We start from the raw sequence: 10,074 nt of genomic DNA, 5'->3' as shown, positions 1-10,074 counted from the left end.
CTTCCCAGGATGCCACGTTCTTTCTTAAAGTGGCCTCCTTCTTTTTCAGGATGCCTTATTATTTCTCCGGATGCCTCTTTCTTTTTTAAAGTGGCTTCCTTCTTTCTAAGGATGCTTCAGTATCTCTCCGGATGCCTCCTTCTTTCTTAAAGTGGCCTACTTCCTTCACAGGATGCCTCGTTCTTTCTCAAAGTGGTCTCCTTCCTTCCCAGGATGCCTCGTTCTTTCTTAAAGTGGTTTCCGTCTTTCTCAGGGTGCCTCCTTCTTTCTTAAAGTGGCCTCCTTCATTCTAAGGGTCTCTCCTTCTTTCTTAAAGTGGCCTCCTTCATTCTAAGGGTCTCTCCTTCTTTCTTAAAGTGGCCTACTCCTTTCTCGGGATGCCTTATTATTTCTCCGGATGCTTCTTTCTTTCTTAATGTGGCTTCCTTCTTTCTAATGATGCTTCAGTATATCTTCGGATGCCTCCTTCTTTCCTAAAGTGGCCTCCCTCTTTCCTAAAGTGGCCTCCCTCTTTTTCGGGATGCCTTATTGTCTCTCCGGATGCCTCCTTCTTTCCTAAAGTGGCCTCCTCCTTTCTCGGGATGCCTTATTATCTCTACGGATGCCTCCTTCTTTCTTAATGTGGCCTCCTTCTTTGTAAAGATGCTTCAGTATCTCTTCGGATGCCTCCTTCTTTCCTAAAGTGGACGCCTTTTTTCTCGGGATGCCACGTTCTTTCTTAAAGTGGCCTCCCTCCTTTCCAGAATTCTACGTTCTTTCTTAAAGTGGCCTCCGTCCTTCCAAGAATGCCACGTTCTTTCTTAAAGTGTCCTCCCTCCTTCCCAGAATGCTACGTTCTTTCTTAAAGTGGCCTCCTTCTTTCTAAAGATGACCCCTTCATTATCACGGTGGCCTCCTCCTTTCTCATGCCGGTCTCCTTTCTTCCCAGAATGCCTCCTATTGCAGCACATCGTATTTCTTTTGTAGGACACCTCCATATTTTCCTAGGTGGCTCATTCTTGCTTAGGCGGCCTCCTTCTTCCACACGATGCAATCGTCTTTCTCTAGAGGCCTCCTCGAGAGATCTCCTTTCATTTAGCATCATATTGTGTTTTAAAAAGGTTTCATCATACGCAGAAGTGCGATGAGCGTTGATGTTTGATGTTGAGTAAGATGTTTGTTAGGCCTAAAAAAGACGTTTGTTTCCGCTAACCCGACCGAGTCCATTTTAAACCGCCGAGTTAAAACTTTTTATTGTGATCAGCACACAAAAAAACTAAAAATATATTTGATAAAAAAAACTTTTGCCTGCCTACCGTGTCCAATTTTTTTAAGCTCGTTAGCGGAAACAAACAACATTTTTTCTTAGGCGTTAGTGCTGTTCGTATATGCCATGATATTATGCAGTTTATATGATGATAACTGTAATTGATTAGATGGATGGATATACACACTTTGACGTCACACGATAAAATCGCAGAGATTGATGAGTCAATCTCTTACTGTGACTGTATATAGAGTTGCTCTGTTGTAACTTATTACTGAGTATAACCGCATCTCAGGCAATGGTTTCGCACTGATCATTACCCCTGTCATGCCACAACCCCCCATACACACCCGAGTGTTTAGACCTACGTTGGTTTGCCATGCCCTACAAACGGCCCCATCAACTCACCTGACTTCTGTAGACGTACGTGTGTTGCCATGCCAAACGCCCCCTACACACGTCACCCCGAGCGTTAGAACCTTCACGGTCGCTCTCTGCCATCTTAAGTGCGTAGACCACTCCGCCCCCATTATACGACCACTCGCCCCTCGTTGTTGGTCGCTCGCCTTAGCTGCTGACGACTGACGCCGCTGTACGTGCCCATGCCGCCGCCAACACTGCGTACGCAACCCATACCCCACTTGACGGTCGTGCACGCCCCACCGCCCCTGCAGCGGCTGCTTCTCACTTTCGACTCTCTCTCCGTCGTTGTGGCTCTGCCAATAGGGCCCACCAGACCGAACTCCGGGTTCTGCTTCGGGTTTCCCGGCGATGCGAACCAGAGGTAGCTATATTCTCGCGTCCTTCGCGCGCGCCGACTTTTTATCCGCGTGCACACCTTAGTCTCAGTGTTCGTCTAGTCGCGCCCGCCGCTCGCCGCCACCTCACGCCGTGCGGCCGGCCCTCAGATCCGGAACCGCTCCGTGTCGCCGTTCGAATTACATACGTGATTGTCATCGACGGTGTCCGGATCCGTCGCCTGCAGGTGTCGCCATCGGGTGGCGAGAAAAAGAAAAAAAGAATCATTGCGGCGGATGGTGGAGCTGAGGGGTGGTTGTCGGGAAGAAAATGGCGGAATATGAACGTTACTTACCCGCCCGCCAGCTGGTATCGGTTACGACGCTTACCCGCCCCCTGGTGTCAAGATAACACTCACCTGCCCACTGGAGTCAACATGAACACCACCAGGTGTCATGCTACACTCGCCCCCCTGCGCTCGCTCGGCTTTCGTGTGAGCACTTACACGCCCCCTGGTGTCAAGATAACACTCACCTGCCCACTGGAGTCAACATGAACACCACCAGCGTGTGCGCAGTTATAAAACACTTAGCACGCCCCCTGCGTGTCGGTTGCGAGCCTACCTCGGCACCCTGGGTGACGACAGTAGTTATCCGTCCGGCCACCGTTTCTTCGAGAGCGCGGCGCCTGGTAGCTCCTGGTCGGCGGTCTAAATACGGCACTCGTCGACACTGACTCGTGACGACGACGGGCACGTGCACCGACCTGTATGGGGGTCAAGATCGGGTCAGAACAGGTCAGACGAGGTCAGGCAACAGAGGGTCCGTACGAGCCGTCAGTATACATGCAACGATGGTCAGATACTCAGGGTCAACCGAGCGTCAGAACAGTTCAGATCGGGGTCAGTAATGCAGGTCAGACGTAATGGTCGTAGATGGCAGAGGGGTGTAGGGATGGTGTGGCTTTCTGTGTTGGTCGCACGGTTACCAGCACCTCCTGTGGTGCTTACTGTCGCACTCTTCTCTCTCTCTCTTCTCTCGTCTCTCTCTCTCTCGGGTCTTCTCTCTCTTTGGCTCTCTCTCTCTTTTATCTCTGACTCTTCTCTTTCACGTTATCTCTCTTCTGCTCTCTCTCTCTCTCTTCCTCTCTCTGCTCTTCTTTCTCTCTCTCTCTCTCTCTCTCTTCCCCTCTCTCTCTCTTCTTCCTCTCTCTCTCTCTCTCTTTTCTCTCTCTTCTCTCTCTCTCTTTCCGTATCTTTCTTTCTCTCTCTCTCTCTCTTTCTCGTCTCTCTATCTCTGACTCTCTCTTTCCGTAACTTTCTCATCTCATCTCTATTCGCTTTCTGCTCTCTCCTCTCTCTCTCGTCTCTTCCTCTCTCTACTCTCTCTGCTCTCTCTCTGCTCTCTCTCTACTCTCCGTCTCTTTCTCTCTGCTCTCGTTTCTCTTCTCTACTTCTTTTCGCCCGATCACGAAGGGGCGACACGACGTGAATTTGAGAGCGGTACGCGTACGCCACTCGGCGGAATCGACATGATCCACATGCATTGATCCACATGATATCAACAAACACGCTCCGAGTTGGTTTAAAAAAATCGACTCGCTCGACAAAAATACGCGGACACGGCCTACACGATGCGAATTCTGCCAGCGCTAAATAATCCCGGCGTAACTTAATCGGCCGAACATCGGCTGTCGGACCCCGCGCTGAACGGGCACACGGCTGCGAATTTTCGAGCGATTTTAAAATTCGCGCGGATCGGCTGCGATAAAATACGCTCGTGTCCCCTACCATAACTCTCTATCTCTGTTTTTTTCTTTCACTCTCTCGTTCTTTCTCGTCACTCTATCTTTCTTGGATTTTTCTCCCCTTTTATCGCTCTACTCCTCCCCCACTCTCTCATTCCCTGACTCTCGCCCTCTCTTTCTCTCTTTCTCTCTCCCCTCCCGTCTCGCTCTTCTTCGCATCTCTCTCTTCCTTCTTGTTCGCCACGCGGGAGGGGGGGGGGGGGGGTATACTGACCTCGCCTGCGACTACCAGCGCCTGTCGACGGCGCGGTTAACCATGACGACGTGCTCTCTCTGCGTCTCGTAGTCTAGCGCCACTGCCGTGCGCATCTCTCCCTTCACAGCGTCAATCACGAACGGAGATTGTGACGAGCCCTCCATGATGACGTAACGGGAATGCGGCTTCCCCCGTGTCGACGTCCGTCGCCTGTCAATCACCGAGGAGAGGCGGGGCTTAGCGCCGTGGCAGCGACGATAACGAGGTTTGCGTTATCTCGTGAGAGCATAACGGGAGGGGGGGGGGATAGGAGTTACTTCTAGTGTATTCCTAGAAGTCTATCTATCTCTCCTCTTCTCTCTCTCTCTCTCTCCTCTCGCTCTCTCTCTTCTCTATATATACTTATATATTATATATACTTATTATGTCATAGTATAACGTTGCAGTTGCATCTATAATCGAATCCGGCGGCCCTCTGTGATTATACGATATTTACACGGTGTAATTTCATGCACGCGGGTTCGAACTCCCGGCAGCTCTGACCTGTCTATACGATCATTGACACGTGTGGATTCATGGACGGGGGTTCGAATCCCGGTTGCGGCATCTTGATTGTCTATACGATATTGACCACGTGTAATTCAGACGCGGGTTTCGAATCCCGGTGCGGCTCTGTGTCTATCCGATATTTATTCCGCCACGGCAGTGGAGGAGGTTAATGGGATCGCTCTCGTGTAGTGTGTTTAGTAGCGTGTTCGCCTGTTAGCTGCGATCAGATATTAGCGCGTCGAGTCAGCAGCAGGCGCCAGTCAGTCAACAGCAGCCAGCAGCGAGCGTTACATGTGAGCGAGCAGCCAGCAAAACGAGCGGCTGCTACGAGCTATTGTCCTGGCGCGATGGTATGCAATTCTCCCGTACATGTGCCTCTGTCTAGTACACGTGGATTGATGCAATGTCCTGGGTATCAATCCCGGCTGCCAGCTCCTGTGTCTATACGATATTACCAGGTGTAATTCATGCACGCGGGCTTTCGAATCCGGGTGCAGCTCTGTGTCTATACGATATTACCACGTGTAATTGATGCACGCGGGTTCGAATCCCGGCGCGGCTCGCTGTGGTCTGATACGATATTACCACGTGTGATTCATCGCACGGCGGGTTCGAAATCCCGGTCGTAGCGCCGAGAATTCCTGACTTGCCCGGAAATACATCGATATAGTGGATGCGGTATGGCCAGACTTGATTGTTTAATTCTTCATGGTGTACACAACTTATCGCTAACACAAAAACTGAGCTGATAATTGGTCGGGTCCTGCTACGCATGCGATACCGCTATCCTATTCATGTATTCGCACACCGTGCAGGAACTTTCTGCGGCCGACACCGGGTGGCTGCCGTCAGGCGTCGCCTCACCCGCTCACTGTTTCCGACGACGGTCGTCTCTCAATCCCTCGTTAACACTGAAGCTTGTAGATGACTCTCTTCAAACAGCGAGTTGTTATCGTTCTGCATCCAGCACGGCACCGTCACTGACACAGATGACATCTGTCGGGAAAAAGATAACTCAGTTAGGAATGATACTTCATTCTTGTTGAGACGCACACGGTCGCCGACCGCTGCCGCCATCTGTCGCAGCAAAATCAGATTAAACAGTAGCGAATCATACTTCTATTCTTGTTGAGGACGCACACGGGTCGCCGACTGCTGCCGCCAGTCTGTCGAGCAAACAGATAAAACAGTTAGATCAACTTGTGAGGACGTACACGGTCGCCGACCGCTGCCGCCATCTGTGCACGCAACAGCATAAACAGTTAGGAATCATACTTCATTCTTGTTTTGAGGACTTCACACGGTCGCCGCGCTGCCGCCACTCTGGTCAGCTAAACAGTAAACGTTAGGAATCATCTTGTGCGGACGCAGACGCAGTCGCGACGCTGCGCCATCTGTCGAGCAAACGATAAAAGTTTAGGAATCATACTCAGTTCTTGTGAGACGCTACACCGGGTCGCGCGCGCTGGCCGACCCATCTTCGAGCAATACAGATAAACAGTTAGGAATCATACTTCATTCTGATGAAGACTGCACACGGTCGCGACGCTGCGCCATCTGTCGAGCAAATATTATTAAACAGTAGGAATCATACTTCATTACATTGGTGAGGACGTACACGGTCGCCGCGCGCTGCCGCCATTCTGTTGCGAGCCCAAAACAGATAAACAGTTTAAGGAATATCTTCATTTTGTGAGCGCGCCACACGTCGCCGACGCGCCGCCATCTGTACGAGCAAAACAGATAAACAGTTATAGATCATACTTGTGAGGCGCACACGCTCGTCGCCGACGCCTGCCGCCATGCTGTTCGGAGCAAACAAGATAAACAGTTAGGAATGATACTTCATTCTTGTGAGGACGGTACACGCTGTCGCCGACGCTGCCCGCCATCTGTCGAGCAAACAGATAAACAGTAGGAATCATTCTTGTGAGACGCCAGGACGCGTCGCTCCCGACGCTGCCCGCCATCTGGTCGAGAAACAGATAACAGTTAGGAAATCATACTTCATTCTGTTGGGACATACACGCGTCGCCGACTGCTGCCGACATCTGTCGAGCAAACAGCATAAACAAGTTGAGGAATGATACTTCATTTTCTCTGTTGAGGACCGTTTCACCGCGGGTCGCCGAGCTTGCGCATCTGTCGAGCAACAGAATAAACAGGTAGAATCATACTTGGGTGAGGACGTACACGCGTTGCAGCCGCTGCTGCCAGTCTGTCGAGCAGCGCAAACAGATAAACAGTTAGAATCATCAACTAGGTGAGGACGTACACCGGTTGCAGGACGCTGCCCGCCATCTGATCGAGCAAACAGCATAAACAGTTAGCAAAATCATAGTTTATTCTTGTTTAGGACATAACGGTCGCCTCACGCTGCCGCCATCTGCGGGAAACAGCATAAACAGTTAGGAATGAATACTTCATTCTTGTGAGGACGCACTACGGTCGCCGACAGCTGCGCGGGCTGCGTCTCTGTCGATGTGCGCCCAGCAGTCAGTGTCAACCCGCTCTGTTCGTGCAAATAGATTCAACGATACACTAAAACTCACCAGTTATCGGCTACCGCCCCGCACACGATCCGCCTCACGAACGTCTACTAGAGTATTCAGCTAAACAATTTCGCTGTCCACTATTCCGCAAGTTCTCTCTCCATTCCCACACCTTTAGCAGCCTCTTCTTCTATTTTTATTATCTTCTCCTTTTTGCTATTTTCATCTAGGATAAAAGTACCCTCCGACTTGTATTTGCAGGACATGACGTCTCCATCAAAATTAAAGTTATATCGTACTGCTGAATCACCTTCTCAACGCGGGGGTCTTAGCGGCGCAATGCGCCAGCATGTTAGTGCCCAACACTCAGCTTACCGGCATCGTCTTTCTGTCCGTTGGCCCTCACCGACATGTGGTGCACGGCATAGCTTCTCGTAATTCTAGGGGGTGCTGTATAGTGGACGACGCCTGTGTCGCTATCGACCGGGCGAAGGTCCGTATTCGGCGGTAGATCTTCCGTACGAGACGGACTTGTCGCTCCATCCTACGCGGCTCTCTTCGCCTTTGCAATCCCATGATCAAACCGGGGAGCGTCCACGATGACGTGAATGTATGGTGACACTTGATATGAGTCACCATATATAGCAAAGAAGATTTCATGTAGCAACTACTAATCGCTAATCATGAGAGGATGATGATGATTGATGATGATTGATGATGACGACGACGATGATGATGATGATGATGATGACGACACCGATGCATGATATGATGATGATGATGGATGACGACGACGATGATGATTGATGATGATAATGGTTATCACATATGATCACCTTCGTCACCTGTATCTAATCACCTTCTCACCTGTATAATCTAATTCACTTCTCACCTGTAATCTAATCACCTTTTCACTGATTAATCTTAATACCTCTCCCTGTAATCTAATCACGCTTCTCACCTGTAATCTTAATCACCTTCTCACCTGTATCAATCACCTTCTCACTGTAATCTAATCACACTTTATACTGTAATCACACCTTCTCACCTTAATCTAATCACCTTCTCAACCGTGTAATTCTCAATTACCTTCTCACTGTAATCTAATTCACGCTTCTCACCTGATAAATCTAATCCCCTTCTCACCTGGTAATCTAATCACCTTCTCACCATGTAACAGTCTAATTACTTCACACCTGTAATCTCACCTTGCTACATGTAATCTCACCTTCTCCTGTTAATCTCACCTCCACCTGTAATCTCACTTCTCACCTGTAATCTAATCACCTTCTTACCTGGTAATCTAATCACCTTCTCACCTGTAATCTAATCAAATTTCTCACCTGTAATCTCACCTTCTCGCCTTAGTGATCTAATCACTCTTCTCACCTGTATCTAATCACCTTCTTACCTGTAATCCTAATCACGCTTTCTCACCTAGTAATCTCACTTACTCACCTGTAATCTTTAATCACCTTCTCAAACTGTAATCTATTCACCTTCTCACTGTAATCTTAATTCAACCATTGTCACTGCTAATCTAATCAGTTTTCACTGTAATCTATCACTTTGCTCACCTGTAAGTCTCACCTTCTCACCTGTAATCAAATCACCTTCTCATCTGTAATCCTAATCACTCTTCCTCACTTGTAATCTAATCACCTTCTCACCTGTTTAATTCTCTAGATTCCCCTTCGCCATCACGCTTCCTCCACCTGTAATCTAATCTACCCTTCCTCACCCTGTAATCTTAACAATGTAATCTAATCACCTTCCTCACCCCTGCTCAATTTCTAATCATCCTTCTTCACTGTAATTCTAATCACATTCGCTCACCTGTAATCTAATTCAACCTTCTCACCTGTAATGTAAGTCACCTTCTCACCTGTAATGTAATCACCTTCTCACTGCTTAAATCTAATCTACCCTTCGTCACCATGTAATATAATCACTTTCTCACCTAGTAATCCTAATTCAGCCTCTCTGTAGCCTGTAATCTAATCCATAATTGTTTTAACTGTAGCCTAGCCCATTTTCACCGGGTTATAACCTCGGCCACTTATCTTTGAGCATGCGCCACCTCCCTATCGTCCAGGCCCACTCTCATTCTGCCCCTATTATCTTCGCGCTCACCTCATCCTGTAATCCTTTGTGAGTCACGTCAAGCGCGTCTAGTTACCCAAACTCTGTTGCTTTGTCTTCGCTGCACCGCCAGCGGCTTCCGCTCGTAGTTGACAATTTCAAAGTAAGGTGCCTTGTTGCTGGCGGACCGGCTTGCACCGTCACTTCTGACGATCGCCTTAGCGACACCCTGTAGGAAGCACGAGAGGTCGCTCACCGATTTTCATCGGACATCGTCCTGTACGAAGAGCTCAGAGACGACTGGCAGCTCCGATATAAGCGAGTTACTGAGAAATCGTTTAAAGTCGCTCCTCTCGCGCCCTAGAAAAGATGGTTCTTTTTTGCTTGAACCTTGCAATTGCGGTATATTAGTTTTTTTTATTATGACCTAAAGTTCTGCCTCCTATCGTCCTACTTCAATGATTCCACCAACTGTCTCCACCTCTGGCTCCTTAGCTTCCGGTGATGTGCGGAATTTTACTCTAACACTCCTTTATTTAATACTAGCTGCATGGTACCCGCCTGCCGCTGCAAAATCGCTGCTTACTAATCTCATAACCACTAATTTATTCGCTCGACACCACTAGGATATCCTTGTCGCCTCTACAAATTATGCTCGGCAGCAATTTTACATTGCACACAATTTCAATATTACAATTATCACGTCTAATAACGATTAATTCACTAGCATTGGCTACATCGACAACCTTGGTTAGTATGAGGCATTTATATTTTTTCCACGAGCACTACTCCACCTTATGCGCGTTCACAGCGTTAGCAAAACTTTCCACCCTGCGTCTCGTACCGCTTTGTCCTACGAACACATGAGTTCTCGTAAACTTTTCTCCTTCCTCCCATTTTTCGATAAATTTCCCTCTCTCTGAACTTCGCGCCACACCAGTCCTCCGTTGGGCGGTACCTTACTT

The 10,074-nt window shown here is 48.8% G+C and overlaps 1 long non-coding RNA gene across 1 annotated transcript; it reads right to left on the bottom strand.

The window, feature by feature from the left end:
- Window positions 1-2,732: 2,732 nt before the first annotated feature.
- Window positions 2,733-5,459, bottom strand: LOC106817662. The gene is made up of 3 exons (XR_001395086.1): window positions 5,400-5,459; window positions 4,005-4,196; window positions 2,733-2,749 (listed from the first exon to the last, which is right to left on the bottom strand). It is a non-coding gene; the product is annotated as an uncharacterized LOC106817662 (long non-coding RNA).
- Window positions 5,460-10,074: the final 4,615 nt, after the last annotated feature.

The sequence above is a fragment of the Priapulus caudatus genome, unplaced genomic scaffold (assembly GCF_000485595.1).
Source record: "Priapulus caudatus unplaced genomic scaffold, Priapulus_caudatus-5.0.1 Scaffold1817, whole genome shotgun sequence".
Classification (NCBI taxonomy): Eukaryota; Metazoa; Priapulida; class Priapulimorpha; order Priapulimorphida; family Priapulidae; genus Priapulus; species Priapulus caudatus.
Note: the sequence above shows the minus strand (reverse complement) of the source record. Positions and strands in the feature narration are given on the sequence as shown.